At 42.1% G+C, this 22,199-nt stretch overlaps 1 long non-coding RNA gene across 1 annotated transcript; it reads right to left on the bottom strand.

The window, feature by feature from the left end:
• Positions 1-14,583: 14,583 nt before the first annotated feature.
• On the bottom strand, positions 14,584-15,523 carry LOC148638492 (uncharacterized). The gene is made up of 2 exons (XR_015930992.1): positions 15,393-15,523; positions 14,584-15,143 (listed from the first exon to the last, which is right to left on the bottom strand). It is a non-coding gene; the product is annotated as an uncharacterized LOC148638492 (long non-coding RNA).
• Between the last annotated feature and the right edge of the window lie 6,676 nt (positions 15,524-22,199).

Here is a 22,199-nt window from a genome sequence, read left to right on the forward strand (position 1 = left end):
ATTTTTAATTATAACAACAATACATGCCATAAAAACAAGAATACATATAACACAGAGTATAGTCAGGGGTACATACGATAATACATGTACATGTTATGGAAAAAGATTAAACAAGTAATCTTGTTTAATAGTAAACAAAAGCAGATGAGGTCCGTACATGTTTCAAATTGTCTGTACAGACGCATTTACATCCGTTTTAAAGTGTTTAAACATGGGTCTCCTCTCACAGCATTTCGTTAATTATTATATCGTGGAAGTATCATATTTTTTTAAATACAAACGATATTTTCATATTACTTTCAATAGGTTTAAAATGTAGTATTATTTAACTTCTTTAAAAGTAATGTCAATATTAGTTTCCTTCTTTACGTTATCTTTCAGAGTTGCTGTCACAAACGTCACAGTTATCATCTGTATTGATTTTCAATCTCTGCACAACGAGGATCTGTACGGAGGCGCTATTGGACTCGCCGCCATAGACTCGTGTATCTCTGTCGCCGCCCAGTGGACATTTCTCGAAAGTGCAGTTCTTTTTAACTTTTTATCGTAGCAATAAAAATAGATACAATACAAACAAGAGTATATTTATAGCACATCAATAATTCCATCAGGGGTACATAGTATAATATATTTACACTTCTGAAAAAAAGATTAAACCAGGTAAATAAAGATAAGGGCTGATATAGTCTGTAAATACACTTTTACATCTATTTAAAATGTTCTAACGAAGCTGCCCGAGGAAAGAACTTACTGTTTTGATTACATGAATCAGAGATTGTGACTCTGCCTTTAGCTTCCCATTCCTTCCAAACAATTTCAATTTCACACCTCTGGTTGTGCCAGAGGGTCCCCAGCACTGCTGTCACCTCTTCTGTACTCCTCCTATGCTAACAGCTGTGTATCTACTGCTGACTCCGTGAAAGGAATCAAGACTCCAGATGATCCCACCCAAATAAAAAAAAAATTCTGGAGTGGAAGGAGGTCTCTGCTTTAGTCGGCTGGTGCCGTGAAAACAACCTCTAACTCTATATAACTCCAACTGCCTGTGTCTCAGGAAGCCCTGGTCCGTTTGTAATGGAAAACCATTGAGAGCACTAGAATGACTGATTTCCATCTTCACTCTAGGTCACTGTGCTGAACAGCACATTACTGTATTCTGCATATGATATGTCTGTTATTTACACCTTTTCTTTCTCACTTTGTCTCTCTGTCCGTTTGGATCAGGTATTTGGAGAGCACCACCACACCAGCCAAACTACCCAAACAGTTGCTTAGGCACTCAAGTGGACTTGATCAAATTTAACTTTCCAACCTAAACAGGAAAATGACAGTTTAAATGGATTCTACTGCCTTATTAATCATATTTCTCTTCTAAATTCTTTTAAAATAAAAACAAATATTTCTGACATGATACACACAAATAGCTATTTTTATACTTTCTGGTTATATTTCAATCTTATAAATGAAGCATTTCTTTCCTGCGGTTTGAGGTTGTTAAAGAGAAAGACCCCATACTATCACAACCCCCTTTACAGGCTGGTGAAAGAGGTGAAATGAGGTAGCGGAGGTGTAATTGAGTCGGACAGCAAACTCTCACCTGCTGCTTGCCAGGACAGGAATCTTACAAAGGTCCCCTCCTCCCAGGAGGGTCACAGTAACAAATACTAAACACGAATGATTACAGTTCAGGGCCCCAGCACTGCCACCCACTAAAATAAACATGACACACAAGAGAACCCATAAGACAGTCATAGAAATCCATGACACGACAAACACGCTGAAATGGTACAATATAATTAATTCTGATGTTCAATCAAATCACCGAAACACGTGGGCAGTGCGGGCCAGAGAACTACAGAAACTACATTACCCATACGCCCCGTGGGCGACTTCCTTCTGACGTCATCGACTCGCGCCTTTTGAACGTCATTTTAATTTTTGGTTTATTGTATTTATTTTGTATTTTGTATCCATGTACAATTCATTCATTACTCTTGTTTGCAATGCAATGTATTATTTGCTGTTGAAAATGCTTAAATATTTTTAAAATTAAAATAACTTATTAATACGAACATTACTAACGGTATTTTAATTAAAAAAATTTTTTGCTGAATGACCACCAAGCGGCGCCATTGGCACATTATTGTAAAAATAATCAGTTCTAAGAAATTTTCCAGTTTAATTCCACTGACCGGCCATCAGAGGGGCACTTTACTCGTCCTGCTGCTTCTGTTGAATTAATAATTGCTTAAATTATTGTCTGGTTAAATTGTCTGGTGGTAAGTATTTGTAATATAGGATTGCTCATGTCTGATCTGGAACACGAGATGGAAGTTTAACATGTGTGATTCACTGAGGTGGAGGGGTGGGAAATGACTGAAAGAAGTCTTGCCATGCTGTATTATTAATAGTAGTAGCAGTATTGTCATATTAACACGAATCCTCAGACTCACTAACATCTCCAATAGAACGACAATCTCACACATCAAATATTAGAGGACCCTTCCTTTATACCTAAAAGCTTTCAGTTGTTGGACAATGAAAAGAGTGCTTGCAGGAATCTAATTACTGTTGTTATAAACTCATTACAAGCTAATTGTCTCATTTCTTTTTTTTTTCTTTCTTCTCTTTTCAGCAGCAAATAAACCCATTACTTGATCCCTTACATTTCAAAACGCTCTGAATCAAACCAACAAATCGGGCATAAATTTAAACCATGTTTTTGAGAAACTAGCCTTAAAATCAAAATGACTACATTCATATGAAACACACTCAGAAACAATATCAAATGGTTTGATACAGAGTGCAGAAACAACTGAAGAGAACTACCAGAACTAAAACAACACCACACCACTCTGAACTGCGCCTCAGATACTGTGAGATGGTTAGACACTACATGCACACCCTAAAGAAGATAAGCACATACACAAACAGACAACTCTCAGACCACAAAAGGCCTGTAGCCAAGACACAGTCAACAACGCTTGATCCAACTGCAGCTCAGGCCTGCAGCAAAGCCTGCTCAAACTCCCCAACCTCGTCCTGACGGCCGGCTGTTTCCCTGAGGCCTGGAATCAAGGACTGATCACGCCCGTCTGTAAGAATGGAGACAGACTCGACCCCAACAGGTACCGGAGCTTCAGTGTGAACAGTAACCTGGGGAAGGAACTCTGTCGTAACTTGAATATCTGATAACCGGCCCTCCTTACTGAGCACAATGTCCCGCATTAGAGTCAGACTGGCTTCCTACCAAACCGCCACACATCCCATCACATTCACACCTGGACACTGTGCCGAGCTTAGGTGTTATGGGCCCTTATCACTTCTTTGTTCACTCTCCGGGTCGGAGAAACCCGAAAAGAGACAAACGTTGTGAGACCATTTATAAGCTTGGTGACCTCGAATTAAACAGAACAATAGCAACACTGTTCTACAAACCTTTCATTGAAAGGGTTTTCAAACACTGTCCCACTTGCTGGTTTGGCAACATCAGTAGCTGGAATTGAATATGCAGCCATTAGTCTGCCTGGCAAAAAACAACCGGTCTCTCCAGTGGTCTGCATACAAGTGAACACACAAACCCCATACTATTAAAACCCCTTTAGGGCACACTCACACCACAACACAATCAACCTGACAGACTCACCAACACTGGACTGCAGAAGCGGCAGGAAACCCTTGAGAACATGAGCAGAGCATGCAAACTCCACACAGACAGCACTCCAGGAAACCAGACACATGAGAACATGTGCAGAGCATGTGCGCCGTCTCTCAGCCTTTCACCTCCACATGCAGATCAGGACGCGACCGGAGACCGGAGACTCCTCACTCCTGCAGGAGGAGGCGCCGACGGACTCGCTCAGCCCAGAGCTTACATTTCCCCGACAGTCCTGTCACACAGCCTGCGACTCACCGCTTCTTCCTTTTCTTCCGCAAAATGTCCACAAAATACTCCAGCCAGCGCCTTTTAGACTAAAGTTTCGGCTTTGCCAGCTGTCTCCCTCCCGGAGGTCAGATCGCAACAACTTCTGCAGCACCGTTTCCCCAGCAACCACGTTTTATTTAACAAAGTAAAATAAACACAGGAGAAAAGTTTGCAAACATGCAGGCAGGATGAGCGCTGCAGACACATGCTGCTGCCCGGGTCCGTCTTGTGAAATAAACAGAATTTTGCACCCCAGAAAACTGGAGCCACGAGAACATGAGCAGAGCATGCAAACTCCACACACACAGCACCCAAGGAAACCGGACCCACGAGAACATAAGGAGAGCATGCAAACTCCACACAGACAGCACCCCATGAACAGGACCCATGAGAACACAGGCAGAGCATGCAAACTCCACACAGACAGCACCCCAGGAACTAAATCCAGGCTCCCAGCGCTGCCACCCACTGCGCCGCCGTCTCTCACCTCCACTTGCAGATCATGACGCGACCGGAGACCGGAGACTCCTCACTCCTGCAGAAACACACCCCAGCAGGAGGAGGCGCCGACGGACTCGCTCATGGTGCAGTGAGCCCAGCGGTGTGAGGCTGGTGTCCAGCGCTGATATTTACCGACAGCCTGCGACTCACCGTTTCTTCCTTTTCTTCTGCATAATGTCCACAAAATACTCCAGCCAGCGCTTTTTAGACTAACGTTTCTGCTTTGCTCGCTGATTAGATTACAAAAGCCGACTGTTTACCTCCTAGAGGTCAGCTCGCAACAACTTCTGCAGCACCGTTTCCCCGGCAACCACGTTTTATTGACAAAGTAAAATAAACACAGGAGAAAAGTTTGCAAACAAGACGGGAGCTAAGAAACACGAGGACAGTGGGTTTGCTTTATGTGCCGGGTCGATTAACCAGCGCCGCAGACAAGTGAAATACAAGAAAACATACACACAAGGGAACACATAAGAGAGACAAAGAAATACAAGACACGATAAATACGCTGAAATTGTATTAATATAATTCATTCTAATGTTCAATGAAATCAGCGAAACACATGGGCAGGGCAGCCCAGTGAACTACAGAGACTACATTACCCATAAGCCCTGTGGGCGACACCATTTTGACGTCATCGACTCATACTTTTGTATTTTTTATGAGACCAAAAACTACAAGAAAACGTAACGTAGCAGTCGTATTGTCAGGGTACATGCAATAATACATGTACATTTTATGGAAAAAAAGATTCAACAAGGTAAATGCAGATAAGGCCCGTCCATGCTTCAACGTTCTTACAAACACAGAAACAGACACATTTCAGAAAGACATTCTGAAATAAAATGTCTTTACATCCGTCTTAAACTGTTCAAACACGGTCTCCTCTCACACCATTCCCTTAATAATTATGTTGCGCAAGTATAATAATGTTTTAAAATACAAACGATATTTTCATCTTCCTTTTCAATGGGATTAAAACGTAACAAATGTATTTCTTTCCGATTTCAAGTCTTTCCGATAGCGCTTTGAGACTCAGCTCCGTGTATCTCTGTCGCCACCCAGTGGACATTTCTCGGAAGTGTCACCGCCCGCCGGAATTCGGAAAAGTCCCGGGACTGAAGCTGTGTGACTGGACAAGAGCCTGTCTCCCGCCTCCTGCTGAAATCTCAGCGCCGATTGGACAAAAGCTGCTCACAGTCCGGATCCAGTGGAAGGCCGATCCACTCCGGGTTTTCCGTAGCCGGCAGTCCGGATCCAGTGGAACGGCCGATCCACTCCGGGTTTACCTTAGCCGGCAGTCCGGATCCAGTGGAAGGCCGATCCACTCCGGGTTTTCCTTAGCCGGAAGTCCGGGTCCGGTGGAAAGGCCGATCCACTCCGGGTTTTCCGTAGCCGGAAGTCCGGGTCCGGTGGAAAGGCCGATCCACTCCGGGTTTTTTGTAGCCGGAAGTCCGGGTCCGGTGGAAAGGCTGATCCACTCCGGCTTTTCCGTAGCCGGAAGTCCGGATCCTTTACGATGCACGCAAGACTACGTTACAGATCACCGGAGTACATTATACAGTCAAATAAAGATAAGTTTCGCACAGCTTTCATGTTGTGATACTTAGACATGGTTTGGAGACGTTCCCTCGTGTGTATTTTGAATTATTCAAATGCGTGTCGCTTTAATTTGGAAGCGCATCATTTCAGTGCATGAGCTTACCTGTTATATTGGGCGAGATTTCACACGGATAATCAAACAAGAACGAGTTTGCCCTGGAATCCATTCCACTGCCCAACCTGAAAGTCAGAGCATGAGAACGGACGGATTGTATGGCGATTGTGGTGTTGCTCGACCACATCAAGTAGGCGAGAAGTACAATCTGCTACTACGACATACGGTCTAATTATTCAATTTTCGATTATTTCTCATCTTTAGGCTATTTCTACATCTAATAACGAGCAAGTATAATGATTAAGCCAATGATGCATTATATTTTAGATTCGGTTCAGCAGTATTGAGCAGTAAAATAACATCAATTTGTCTACAGGAAATGTCAGAATTAGAAGCCTTCTTTACACCATTTTGCCGATCTGTTCAGAGTGTTTTAACAACAGAACAAAACAAAAACGTAAGCTTTCTGGGCTGCTTTGAGATAGACAATTATCATCTATATTACTTTTAAATCTATGCACACTGTGTATCTTTACCGGGTCGATTCAATGTACAATTTTGTACTGACGCCTTAACCTTATTATTCATACAAAATCTGTTTGACAATAGTCATGTTTGATTCCACTCACTTTCCCCAAAGAGGTGCTCCAAAATAGTTTGACAAGATATTGTGAGATTGCGAGAGGGATCTGAAGTATTTATTAGTACAAGTATAACTAAATTGTTTTCCTTGTAGTCTAATAAAGGTTGTAAATTCTTCCATAGTTTCTGATGGGCTACTGTTAGTTTCTTAAAAGCATCAATACCTAGTTCCTGAATGATTAAATTAGGGAAACATACATCACCTACTTTGCTTAATTTTGTAAATAATACTGTCGGTATCGGTATTAGATGCTCTAAACCCTGTAGCATTTAGGCCTCCTTCTGCCTGTGTTTGACAAATAGCAACCATGAATAAAGTTTTTTTATTTTATTTTACTAAGGTAGAGAACATCAAATCACAAAATCACCTTTTTGAAAATCTTAATACCAAGATATTTAATCACATCTTTTACATGTATATTACGTACGGAGCAGACACTTTCCAACAGCCACCAGTTCACTTTTCTGATATGTAAAGAAAGACCAGAAACAGAGGAAATGACTTGTAAACGCATTTAATTGCTTTGTCCACCTCTGTGTGCTTTCTCAGAGAGAGAGTTGTATCCTCAGCCAATTGGGAACACCTGTCATCTCTTTATCCTGTACTTGAATACCCTGAAACTATTTGTTATAGGGGTGTAAGCAGTGGGAAGAGGAGTGGGCTCGTGTCGAATTGCCTTACCCGTTCCCAATCTGCAGGAGGTCCCACGACGGCAGGTAGCTGCTCCAGTCGCTGGAGCTCAGTTCGCTGTCGAGGGAGGACGAGGGCTCTGGCTCGGGGGAATCACGGCTCCACAGCTCCTACCTGTTGCAGAGTGTTTCTGCCATCCCGATGGCCTCTGTGTTTTAGAAGGATCTGTCTCTTTTCGCTTGCTTACACCACAGGTTTCATCGACGATAGTGTGCATCCTGAAGCAGTGAGTTATCGGTCTTATTTCTACTGAGAAACAGTTCAAGCACTCACAAAACAATAACCAGGAGACGGTGTATGAAAAAGAATTGTAAGACTTGCAGAGTAGATTTGAATAGACAGTGGACGTCACACTGCGTGCTTGAATATCAGAGATTCAATTCATTCTTTCCTGTAGGTTAACTTCCTGTTTGACATTGTTCCGCTGTCACTTCTTCACAAACTCATAACTCGCCGTGTTCAATTTTGTGTTGAGTTACAGGAACCTCAGCATCAGATGAAATCCTCTTCAGCGCCCCAGGGAGACTGGGGGACTTGCCAGATTTTCAGCTTTATCACTGGGTCCTTTGGCTCAGGGCTGTTGAGCAAAGTGCTCCCCTCTGCTGGAGAGCCACAGGGGCACTACAGAGCGGCCTCGTGTTCCCTGCTCCTGCCCGTGCCTGTGGACGGCCAGTGTGACCGCGCGTGAGACAAAGTAGTGCATTCGTGGTGTAAATACAGAATGTTCACTAGCTGACTGAGGAAAGTTACAGAGACGGGAGTATACGTTCTGAAATAATGTGAACCACTGTTACTACACACAGACAGACTACTTAAAAATCATGTGGCTTTTTAAGGTCGTTTTGTCTGCCTAAAGTACGTTAATTTGTCACAGCAAAGAGTTTGAATACTTACAGAATGCAGCAGCTAGAATTGTTACTTGGAGCAGAAAGAATGACCACATAACCCCCATGCTTCCTCTCGGGTACAGGGCGGACTTCAAACTCCTTCTACTTACTTACAAGGCTCTCAGAGGTCAGGCACCTGTCCTGCCTCGCAGGGATGCTGCAGAGGAAAAATACTGTCTGTCATGGGCTGGGCACCATGTGAGTTGAATGCTGCATCAGTGACATGGATCCAAGAGGGGCATCATGGATACAGCTGTCGTTTAGGAGGATTCTGCTGGTCTGCAGAGACCTGCATGGGGTACTGACATACAGATAACGTGATGGATGGATGGATGGATTAATACCCGCATTCATTTCTTTCTTTTTTTTTAATGATATAATGTTAGCATGCCCAAAGGGGTTGGGCAGCCAGTTGACCTTGGACCCCTAGAGGATTTTATTCTCCTTACTGAGTCTTTGAGTCCTTTCCTCCATTGTCTTCAGTTCTGTATTCACAAAATGTATATTTACCTGCATTGTTAAGCGCCTTGGGGCAACCTTGTTGTGAAAGGTGCTATATGAAAATAAATTGAATTGAATGGAATGACAGAGTCACGGCTTTTCCAGTTTCCTCTCCTATTATCTTCTTTATCTGCACTCTAAAACACAGTGAAACCTTGAACCTTTCAACTGGACCACTGCCGTTCTACATCACAATGACTCTAACTAGGACGGAGACTTGAATGGCATGAAAAAGGAAAAGGCATTATTTGCAGGAAGAAATTAAACTGTTCCACCTGATCACTTGCTAAACAAAGTGATTTACTGGAGTGGAGGCGGTGAAAGCTTTGTGAATCAACTTACAAAAGGAAACATGTAAGAAACGTGGCTCCCATATTTAACCCTTGAAAAATCTATGAGTGTTATGTGGAGGTGAAAGTATTGTTCAATTATTCTAATAAAGCTCACTCAACTAAGACCCAGAAAAGTACCAGAGTATTCTCACCTAAAAGGAAATACTAACAAGTAGGATGTTAAAATGAAAAGCATTAAAAACTGAATGATCTTCAGTAGCTGAAATGATTATTGAGCTCTGGGTCACAGTGCTCTTGAAAAAAAATCAAATTTCAGCAGACACCCAAGGACAGCAGGTGAGCACCATGCTGAGCCAGTGTATAAGTGTATGAATCACAGTTTCAAGGAGCTTTTTTCAGTTTCGTTCCACTGATCGGCCAACACGGGGGGAACTTCAGTCTTACTCGCCCTATTGCATTAAGAAACTCTACAACATTCTCCAATAAGAACTTGCGACCTCACCTAACGAAAAGCAATTTGCGTAGCAGGGAAAGACTGGACTCCCACTGGGGATTTTTGTTTTTCATCCCGATGGTGATGTGCACTATATAGAACGTTGCTGGACCCTCCTCGGGAAGCGTGCAGAGATCACATTAGATGTGTTGCTCAAGCTCTTTATTGTCACGTACAGTAAACCCAGCAGTGTGGTCAGTGCGGGATGTGTTCTGTCCTGACGGCAGGGTCAGCAGCCAGAGGAGACCTGAAACACAAGACGGAGAGGTAAGACATTGATTCCGACAGAGAGAGCTTTCACACCGGATTACTGACAAGAGGAGCAATAAGAGAAGAGTTGTAAAGACACGCCGAAGAGAATATTCTCATCTAAGAGGAAATATTAACAAGTAGGATGTTAAAATGAAAAGCATTAAAAACTGCATGATCTTCAGTAGTGAAATGATTACTGAGCTCTGGGTCACGGACAGCAGGGGAGTGAATGAGTTGTTTATTTTGTTTCCTGTGAATTATGTAGAATTCACAACGTGTTCCAATTGTACAGGAAAACAATTGAGAGCAGATTCACTTCTTCTGCACCAGAATGAATGATTTCCATCTTCACTCTAGGGTACTGTACTTTACAGCACTGTATTGTATTCTGCATATATGTCTGTTATGTATACATTTTCTTTCTCACTTTGTCTCTCTGTCCATTTGTATCAGTTTGTTGGAGAGCACCATCACACCAGCATCACAACATTTATTCTACTGCCTTATTAAGCAAATGTCTCTACTAAATTCTTTTTATATATATAACATTTTTTGACATGATATACACAAATGGCTAATTATACTTTCTGATTATATTTCCATCTTAGAAATGAAGCATTTCTCTCCTGCAGTTTGAGGTTGTTAAATAGAAAACTGGATCACTCCAGGGCCGAATCTTCTCCCTCTCTTACACTCTCTTACATTCGTTCACGAATGATCACAAGAGCAAACACATAGACTGGCTTCTCACAAAGTGTGTCGATGACACAGTCCCGGTCAGCTTACTAAAGGACCCAGAAAATCACCACGGGCCAGTCTGAACAGTTTCACGGAATAGTCTGTTGACTTCTCTTTGATGTTTCATGTTACAAGAGCAAAACAATACTCACTGATTTGAGGATAATTGCGCCATCCCTCCAGCCTGCTGAAATGAACCGTCAGACTGCAGAAGCTGTCAGTGACTACAGGTCCTTGGGACTGGTCAGAGAAACCTGAGATGAGACAAACGTTGTGAGACCATTTATAAGCTTGTGACCTCAAATTAAACGGAAGTCAGACATTTTCAAAGGGGGCAACACTGCGGCACAGTGGTTAGCATCGCTGCCTCATAGCACCGGAGCCCTGGGTTTGATTCCAGGGGTGCTGTCTGTGTGGAGTCTGCATGTTTGTTCGCGCTGCAGGGGACGCCTCACCCCCACAGACACAAACTCACACCACAGCCCATTTTTCCACAACACAATCAACCCGCCAGTATCAGTCTGTGTTCAGTGCTGGGGAGGTGCCTTGTCCTTGCAGAACACAAACAAGGTGATCAGGACTGACGGCAAGATTCAGGTATTCAAGTACCCAGTAAATCCAGGGCTCAAATGGGGGAACTGTTTCAGGAGCTACACAATATCCTCACACACGATGACAGAGCCTTGGAAAGCCGTGTGGAGAGTGAGGTGCTCGTACCCAGCCGGAGTTAAAAGAGCACGCATTGAGCAGAGCAACTGAGCAAAAGCACACTATCGATCTACCCAACCCAGAAAAGCACACATCTCTCTGATACAGAGGCTAAGGCAACATGTGAGTAAAGGATTTTGAATCAGCAATTGTGCTGATGAGCCAGTCAGCAATTTTTCAGAAACAGCAAACATGCCGTCAGCCTCCAGGAGCTGCAGAAGATTGTGAGATATAAAGGAGTGAAACCAGGGCAGGAGAAACTGATTCCTCGTGTAGGAAGCTGAGGAAAACGATGCACACCCTGCAGACTGAAAGGAAGACAGCACAAACTATCGGTAATGTCAGCCTAGAAGAAAGTGTAGTGTTGCAACTAAGTTTTTGTTCAATATTTGTTTTGTCTGAAAGAGACTATTTTGATTAGATACATGCAATACTATTTCTTTCTCATTCTCTGTCTTTTTATGTCTTATTTGGATCACACCATAAAGTTCATAACGCAGCCAGTTGCTTTGGCTCTGAAAGCATCCCTCAGCAGGGACAGCCCTGATCCCCAAACACAGGGCTGCCCTTCCCACTGCCCGTCTGCTCTCTGCCCAGTGGAAGTAGCGTTTCTGCCCCGCAGCTGTGTGAGAGAAGATGACCTGAGAGCACTAACCCACCTCTGGAGAGGGAAGAGTCTCAGCTGGAAGGGAGGAGGAGCTGCCGGGCTGCCGCAGACGAGGCGCCGCTGAAATGATAGAGAAATCTTTTAGAATCAAACGTCACCTGGCTCAGTGTTTAAGCTGTAGTACATGATCACATTAGATTATTAAAACATGCAGACTGCCATTTCCATTCTGTACAAACAAAGGGTTTTCCCATTGTAGAAAACACCACTGCAAATCCAAAGCGGAGTGCACTGGGACTGCAGTCCAGAGAAACCCATCATGTTACAAGAACTGGAGGCCATTTCACACCAAAACTGTACAATAGGATTCTTTCTACACACCCAGTACTGGGGGCTGTGTCAGAGGCTCCTCTCCGTTCTGTGATGATTTTAGACGTCGAATCGGGCAGGAGGCATTGCTCTTCGGGAGCTCTCGTCCCGTGCTATAACTCGGACCACGCGATGGCACAATTGCTTCCTACATACAAACAGAAACTTCAAACAACAAACCCCAACAAGAAACCTGTGCACACTTGGACTCCTGCTGCAGCTGAGGAGCTGTCACACACACACCTCCTGTGTGGGTAGTGTTGGCCGTAGGACGTGTTGTTCACAGAGAGAAAAAATACACCATAGCAAGTCAGCACTCATAGAAACCAAAAGGCCAGTTTTATTGAAGTTAAAACAATAGGTGTAAAACAGAAACTTCACAAGACAAACAACACATAGCACAGCAGTCCGAAGACTGTTTATCTGTCTGGAAAGGTCTCCAAACTGTTACCAATTCCAAAAGAAAATCCCCTCAGATACATCTTGATCACTCTCTACCAGATAACACATTTTACAGCAGGTCTGAAACACAAAGGATCTCCAATGACCTTGTCCATGGCAGTCTCACAACTCCTCCAAATAATTCACATCCTGGGGATGAGCTATTGTCCCCCACTCAACTGGAGTGCCACACCCACTCACACTCAATCCCACTTGCTGGTTTGGCAACATCAGTAGCTGGAATTGAATATGCAGCCATTACTCTGCCTGGCAAAAAACAACCAGTCTCTCCAGTGGTCTGCATACAAGTGAACAAACAAACCCCATACTATTAAAACCCCCTTTAGGGCACACTCACACCACAACACAATCAACCCGACAGACTCACCAACACTGGACTGCAGAAGCGGCAGGAAACCCTTGAGAACATGAGCAGAGCATGCAAACTCCACACAGACAGCACTCCAGGAAACCAGACACATGAGAACATGTGCAGAGCATGTGCGCCGTCTCTCAGCCTTTCACCTCCACATGCAGATCAGGACGCGACCGGAGACCGGAGACTCCTCACTCCTGCAGGAGGAGGCGCCGACGGACTCGCTCAGCCCAGAGCTTACATTTCCCCGACAGTCCTGTCACACAGCCTGCGACTCACCGCTTCTTCCTTTTCTTCCGCAAAATGTCCACAAAATACTCCAGCCAGCGCCTTTTAGACTAAAGTTTCGGCTTTGCCAGCTGTCTCCCTCCCGGAGGTCAGATCGCAACAACTTCTGCAGCACCGTTTCCCCAGCAACCACGTTTTATTTAACAAAGTAAAATAAACACAGGAGAAAAGTTTGCAAACATGCAGGCAGGATGAGCGCTGCAGACACATGCTGCTGCCCGGGTCCGTCTTGTGAAATAAACAGAACAGAAAACAGAAAGAAAAATACACACTCGAGTACACATAACACAATCAGGGGTACACAATACTCCTGCTCTTTACTCAAACAGGTTCAACAGGTCAATAAAGAGCAGGTCGGCACAGCTGTCATGATGTCGCATTTACAAAGAGTCTGAAGATTTGCTCGTCTCTTCCCAGAGCAGCTTCACTCCGGAGAGCAAGAAACAGCTCCTGCCATAGAAATCCGCGACACGACAAATACGCTGAAATTGTATAATTAATTCTGATGCTCAATCAAATCTGCGGAACGCGTGGGCAGCGCACGTGTTCTGTAGTGCGCTATAGAGCACTACGGAGACTACATTTCCCACAAGCCCTGTGGGCGACTTCCTTTTGACGTAATCGATTCGCGTCTTTTTTCTTTTTAATTATAACAACAATACATGCCATAAAAACAAGAATACATATAACAGAGTATAGTCAGGGGTACATACAATAATACATGTACATTTTATGCAAAAAGATTAAACAAGTAATCTTGTTTAATAGTAAACAAAAGCAGATGAGGTCCGTACATGTTTCAAATTGTCTGTACAGACGCATTTACATCCGTTTTAAAGTGTTCAAACATGGGTCTCCTCTCACAGCATTTCGTTAATTATTATATCGTGGAAGTATAATATTTTTTTTAATACAAATGATATTTTCATATTACTTTCAATGGGTTTAAATGTAGCATTATTTTACTTCTTTAAAAGTAATGTCAATATTAGTTTCCTTCTTTACTTTAGCTTTCAGAGTTGCTGTCACAAAAGTCACAGTTACCATCTGTTTTGATTTTCAATCTCAGCACAACGAGGATCTGTACGGAGGCGCTTTAAGATTCGCCGCCATAGACTCGTGTATCTCTGTCGCCGCCCAGTGGACATTTCTCAGAAGTGCAGTTCTTTTTTAACTCATGTAGCAATAAAAATAGATACGACACAAAACAAGAGTATATATAGCAAATCAATAATGTCATCAGGGGTACATAGTATAATATATTTACACTTCTGAAAAAAAAATCAATATCTGCACAACAAGTCTTCGACAGCGCTTTGAGACTCACCGCCATAGAGTCGTGTATCTCTGTCGCCGCCCAGTGGACATTTCTCGGAAGTGTCACCGCCCGCCGTAATTAGGTAATGTCCCGGAATTGAAATTGTGATTGGACGAAAGTCGTATCTGCCCCGCCTCCTGCCGAAATCTCGGTGCTGATTGGTTCAGAGCCGAGTCACTCAACTTGAGGGCGGTATTTCCGTGGAAGAACACGGAAGGCCGTGGTGATTGGCTAAGAACGGTGTCACTCACCCAAACTAAAAGGAAATCCCGCCTATTCTAGCCAACGGCGGTGATTGGACAAGCCCTGCGCCGCTCATTCAACGTCACTTAACGGAGACGTATCCGGATCTGATGCGTGATTAGCGCGACAGCCGGTCCGTCGCCCGAGGTCGGTGTGGAGCCACGGCTCAGGATGCTGTGGTTCCGCTCTCTGCTCGTTAAGCACTGCGGACTCCTGGAAAACCGTATTGCAGGGCAGAGAGTTATTGAAATCCAGATGTCGCTGGAGAGTTTGTTTACTGGCGAGCCACCTCACGTTCCTGATTAATTCGACATTATTGTGTTTTCTCTGCTTTAACAAATAGTAAAAATGCTATTCAATGCACACAAGAGTACATCACAGATCACCGGGGTACATTATACAAGCAAATAAAGATAAGGTCTACTTATCTTTAAGGTCCGGTTTCCTGGGGTACTTACTTACCCCCTGGAGATCAGATCGCAACAACTTTTACAGCTCCGTTGCCACGGCAACCACGTTTTATTGACAAAGTAAAATAAACACAGGAGAAAAGTTTGCAAACAAGACGGGAGCTAAGAAACACGAGGACAGTGGGTTTGCTTTATGTGCCGGGTCGATTAACCAGCGCCGCAGACACGTGAAATAAAAGAAAACATACACATAAGAGAGACATAGAAATACAAGACACGATCAATACGCTGAAATTGTATTAATATATTCAATTCTAATGTTCAATCAAATCAGCGAAACACATTTTTTTAAAGAATTTTTTATTAAACTTGTAAATAATTTACAAATACAAATACAATTACGAGGATCAAAATTAGGTATAAGTAAACAAACACAAATAGAAAAATAAACAGTTAACCGCCAGAGGAAATAAGTAAGTTATATGATTAACTTGTATTTTTTTACATATATCATATGTTTTCCGTGCTTTATTATTTCTCACATTTTTAATAGAATTTAAATAGTGTTTCAACTCCACCTCAAAAGAACTAAAAAGGGGAGTATTATTAGACCATTTGGATTTATGGATGTGAAATTTACCAAGAATGATTAATAAATTGACTATAAATAAATGCTCTTTTTCCAAATTTTCTACTAAACAGTACAATAAAATGTCAAAATCCTTCAATCTAAAAAACACCTTTAACTCCCTGCAAACAAAACTCTGTAAATCCGTCCAAAACAACTTTACAAACCTACACCTAACAAATAAATGCACCAAAGATTCCTTTTCCGCCCAACAAAAAACACACAGATCATCCTGCTCATGCTTAAATTTAAAGAGTACTAATTTCACTGGATAAAACTTATGAATGATTTTAAACAATATCTCTTTAACTTTATTTGTAATACAAAATCTATCAGGAATTGTCCAAACTAACTTCCAGTTTATATTTTCAAACATTGCATTCCAAAAAGACAAACAAGAAGGGATAAGATGGGGTTTACAAAGATTTCTAATATGAGTATTGTTACACTTCTTATCCTTTATTTCCACGCCATCCAAGAATAAATCAGTTGTAGGACCCAGAAGGAGGTCAGTCCTATTAACACTTTGATTTGCTTTTAATAAGCCCACTACACCTTCCAGAATGGCATCAAAAACTATTGCATATTCCTTAGGAGTAACAGGGAACTGAAATCTCTCCAGGAATTCATAAGTAAGCAATCTACCATCTTCATTCAACAGTTGAGCCACTAAATAAAATTTGTTATTAAACCAACTATGTAAAAATAAACTTTTATTTTTAAACTTAATGTCTTTATTATTCCAAATATAATATGTGTGTGGTGAGAAGTTGTGTTTGTATAATAAAGTCCAGTATAATAGAACTTGCTTATGAAAATTAGATAACTTAATTGGGATTTTCTTTATCTCAAAGTTACATTTTAACAAAAAGTCAAGATTCCCAACATTCTGAAAAATTATGTTTGGAATAAAATTCCAAATACTATTTTTATTATTAATAAATTTCCTAATCCAATTTATTTTAAAAGTTATATTTGACATATAAAAGTCTATAACATTCAAGCCACCTTGGTTTTTTGGTTTACTCAGAAGGTGTTTCCTAATATAATGAGGTTTATTCTTCCAAATAAAGTTGTATATGTTTGTCAAACTCATCAATAAGATGCGAAGTCACATTCAGTGAAAGCGAGGCGTACACAAAGAGAGATATACCCTCTGCTTTCGACAGTAGAACCCGACCTGCCAACGATAGGTCCCTCACTAACCAAGACTGAAATCTTTTTTAGTTTTATCTAAAATAGGCGTAAAATTCAGTTTACATCTTTCATCTTGGTCTTTACAGACTATAATACCCACGTCTTTTGTATTCTTTATGAGACCAAAAACTACAAGAAAACGTAACGTAGCAATCGTATTGTCAGGGTACATGCAATAATACATGTACATTTTATGGAAAAAAAGATTCAACAAGGTAAATGCAGATAAGGTCCGTCCATGCTTTAACGTTCTTACAACACAGAAACAGACACATTTCAGAAAGACATTCTGAAATAAAACATCTGTTTTTAACTGTCCAAACATGGTCTCCTCTCACTCCATTCCGTTAATAATTATGTTGCGCAAGTATAATAATTTTAAAAAATACAAACGATATTTTCATCTTCCTTTCAATGGGATTAAAATGTAACAAATGTATTTCTTTCCGATTTCAAGTCTTTCCGATAGCGCTTTGAGACTCAGCTCCGTGGACTCGTGTATCTCTGTCGCCACCCAGTGGACATTTCTCGGAAGTGTCACCGCCCGCCGGAATTCGGAAAAGTCCCGGGACTGAAGCTGTGTGACTGGACAAGAGCCTGTCTCCCGCCTCCTGCTGAAATCTCAGCGCCGATTGGACAAAAGCTGCTCACAGTCCGGATCCAGTGGAAGGCCGATCCACTCCGGGTTTACCTTAGCCGGCAGTCCGGATCCAGTGAAAGGCTGATCCACTCCGGGTTTTCCTTAGCCGGCAGTCCGGATCCAGTGGAAGGCCGATCCACTCCGGGTTTACCTTAGCCGGCAGTCCGGATCCAGTGGAAGGCCGATCCACTCCGGGTTTTCCTTAGCCGGCAGTCCGGATCCAGTGGAAGGCCGATCCACTCCGGGTTTTCCTTAGCCGGCAGTCCGGATCCAGTGGAAGGTCGATCCACTCCGGGTTTACCTTAGCCGGCAGTCCGGATCCAGTGGAAGGCCGATCCACTCCGGGTTTTCCGTAGCCGGAAGTCCGGATTCGGCGGAAAGGAAGATCCACTCCGGGTTTTCCGTAGCCGGAAGTCCGGATCCGGTGGAAAGGCTGATCCACTCCGGGTTTTCTCCCGCCGACACTCTATACTCTTCTCCAAAAGCTTAAGTAGAAATTATGAAAAAAAAAATATGAAAACGTTTTATGAAAAGATCACGGCGCTGGGGTCAATGGGGGTCGCCGGCTCTACGCGGAAGCAGCTGGAAGTCAGAACAACGCGTCACTTTTGAATTGTTTTTTTACATTTTTTAAAGTAAGCATTAACAAGAACAAAGAATACAATACAAATACAAGTACCGGTCTTTGGGCGAGATTTCACACGGATAATCAAACAAGAACGAGTTTGCCCTGGAATCCATTCCACTGCCCAACCTGAAAGTCAGAGCATGAGAACGGACGGATTGTATGGCGATTGTGGAGTTGCTCGACCACATCAGTTAGGCGAGAAGTACAATCTGCTACTACGACATACGGTCTAATTATTCAATTTTCGATTATTTCTCATCTTTAGGCTATTTCTACATCTAATAACGAGCAAGTATAATGATTAAGCCAATGATACATTATATTTTAGATTCGGTTCAGCAATATTGAGCAGTAAAATAACATCAATTTGTCTACAGGAAATGTCAGAATTAGAAGCCTTCTTTACACCATTTTGCCGATCTGTTCAGAGTGTTTTAACAACAGAACAAAACAAAAACAAACGTAAGGTTTCTGGGCTGCTTTGAGAAAGACAATTATCATCTATATTACTTTTAAATCTATGCACACTGTTTATCTTTACCGGGTCGATTCAATGTACAATTTTGTAATGACGCCTTAACCTTATTATTCATACAAAATCTGTTTGACAATAGTCATGTTTGATTCCACTCACTTTCCCCAAAGAGGTGCTCCAAAATAGTTTGACAAGATATTGTGAGATTGCGAGAGGGATCTGAAGTATTTATTAGTACAAGTATAACTAAATTGTTTTCCTTGTAGTCTAATAAAGGTTGTAAATTCTTCCATAGTTTCTGATGGGCTACTGTTAGTTTCTTAAAAGCATCAATACCTCTCTAGGAGTAGCTCTGGTTACGACGGATTGTTATCAGACTTATCACAAACATTATATCTATTCATAAAATCTGCTTGATTCTACATTTCATCATCCATACCAGTTAATTTGTTGACCCCGCTTATACTATTTTAAACCCAGTTTTCAAAGCACGGGTTTATTTATAAAAGTTACTGTATTTCTCTTTCATTCTAAATGGTCTCTCTATGGGGGGGGTAGGTATGTTTATCCATAAGAGACCACGTGAGGAGAACTTCTTCATGGAAGCTGTTAAGTTTCAGGAGAAGTTTCCCTGCATCCAAATTGCATTCAAGTAAAAACTCTTTACCCTGTACTTCCTGAAAGATTAAATTAGGAGAAATATATACCACCTACTTTTCTTAATTTTGTAAATAATTCTGCATCAGTTTTATCTTTAAGATAGTATTAGATGCTCTACAACTTGAAGCATTTAGGCCTCCTTCTGCCTGTATTCGACAAATAACAACCATGAATAAAGTTGTTTTTTATTGTACTATGGTAGAGAATTTAAAAATCACATCTCTTTTTTGGATTTTTGAAAATCTTAAAATATTCCAAGATAAACCAAGATATTTAATCAAATCTTTTATAGGGATATTACTTATGGAACAGACACTTTCCAACAGCCATCAGTTCACTTTTTTAATATATAAAGGAAGACCAGATACAGAGGAAAAGACTTATAAAAGCATGGACCACAGAACACAGTTTGAGAGCCACTGCTAGTCTAGGTAGTCAGTGTAGCTAGTCAGTCTAGCTCCTGTGTATCCTCAAGTTAACACTCCATAATCAATCAAGGCTTATTTATCAATGCACAACAATACAGCATGCAACGGTAGAAATGCTTTTCCCACAAACTTGCCAAGGAGAGGAAGACAGAAGTTGACAGAATTAAGGTTACAGAGAAGAATACAATAAATTACAATTGACAAGATTTACACAATAAATAACGCAAAGAGATATGGTAGGAATAGGAGTTATTTAGCACTGTCATTTATATCCTGAGAATGTGAAGTATCAGGAAAGATGTGGGTGCACCTTATCAGTTTAAAGTGGAGTGACTGTCAGTGGTCGTTTGTGTAATCGCTAGTGGCTGCTGTGATTGGCTGTTCAGCAGTCTTATTGCCTGAGGAAAAAAGCTGTTTTGAAATCTGTTGGTCTTTGTATGCTGCGGTATCATTTTCCAGACGGTAGTAAAGAAAACAGATTGTGGTTTGGGCGCCTGGGGTCCTTGAGAATAAACCTGGCCTTCTTGAGGCATCTAACAGAATAGATTGCCTCGATGTCCAGTAGCACGCAGCCAGTGATGAGCTGTGCTGATTTCACCACCCCCTGCAGTACTTTGCGCTCTAAGGCAGAGCAGCTCCCATACCAGGCAGTAATACAGTCAGTTAGGATGCTTTCAGTGGTGCACCTATAGAAGTTGGTCAGGATATGTGACAGCATGCCGAACTTCTTACGTCTGTGAAAAAAGAATAGGGATTTCCGTGCTGTCTTGGCTATGTGGTTGGTGTGGTGGGACCAGGTTAGGTCTTCTTTGATGTTAACACCTTGGAACTTAAAACTGCTGACTCTCTCCACTGCAGACCCGCTGATGTAAATGGGTGTGTGTTCTGCTCTCTGATGTGTTCTGTAGTCCACGATCAACTCCTTAGTCTTATTGGTGTTCAGAAAGAGGTTGTTGTCCTGGCACCATGCAGCCTGGGCAACCTCCCCCCTGTACGCTGTCTCGTCACCATTCGTGATCAAGCCAATGACCGTTGTGTCGTTGGCAAACTTAATGATGGAGTTTGTTTTGCTTTTGACCGCACAATCGTGGGTGAATAAGGAGTAGAGGAGAGCGCTGAGCACACAGCCTTGGGGGGCGCCGATGTTCAGAGTCAGGGTGTAGAATGAATTGGCGCCTGCCCTTACCACCTGCGGACGTCGCGTCAGAAAATCCAGGATCCAGTTGCAGAGAAGGGAGCTTATGTCCTGGAGCTTGGTGAAGAGCCTTGAGAGTACAATGGTGTTGAACAACAAACAGCATTCTCATAAACGTTCCTTTCTTATGTAGGTGTGAGAGGGTAATGTGTCCTCAGTTGGTCTGTTCTGTCGGTATGCAAATTGCAGTGGGTTCAAGGTGTAAGACAGTTTTTGTACTTGTTCATCATCTGTTGTGTCCCTCCCTCTCACTCACCGGTGCCCAGGATGACCACAGTCCCCAGGCTGCCTCCCTTCTTCAAGACAATGGTGGCAAGTATCTTGCATCCCAGCAGGCTGTGCTGTATCTTGGCAGTCAGGGCTTTAAACCGCTGGTGGCTGAACATGGCCAGCTGGTCGTGGAGGGTGCTGCCACTGAGAGGGATCTGAGCCAGATGGCAAAAGGCGAGCGACTGGCAGCCTCCTGCTTCCCCTGCTTCTTACTACTGGGACTCAGTTAGAGTATATTGCAATTCCTTATTTGGAAAATGGTTTAATTGGGGGAAAAATAGGACGATATGTAATAATATAACTAATAAGGTTAAGGAGGTTTCATGTAAAATAATCAATCATATTTACCCAATAGAGACCCTTGTTGTGCAGTACTTTAAAGTTAATATAGATGATAGCTGTGTTTTTTGTGAAAGTAGCCCTGAAACTATTTAACATTTATTTTGGTTATGTCCTTTGGTAAAAACCTTTTGGATTGATTTGAAAACTTTTATTTAAAAAGAGGAACCTATTGATATTAGTTTTAAATAAATATATGTTATGTTAAATTTCAATCCCATTGGAAATTATACAAAAATATAGTTTGTAATTGACTTCATTATTATACTGGCATGTTATTCTATACACAAAGTGAAATGGAGTCCTACGTTTGAACAGTTTAAAATAGACGTAAAGGCCTATTTGCAGAGTATTTCAAAATGCAAAAATACGAAAGCAGGTGTGGACTTTGTCTTTGTT

Source organism: Lepisosteus platostomus, chromosome 28, assembly GCF_059453375.1.
Source record: "Lepisosteus platostomus isolate fLepPlt1 chromosome 28, fLepPlt1.hap1, whole genome shotgun sequence".
Lineage (NCBI taxonomy): Eukaryota > Metazoa > Chordata > Actinopteri > Semionotiformes > Lepisosteidae > Lepisosteus > Lepisosteus platostomus.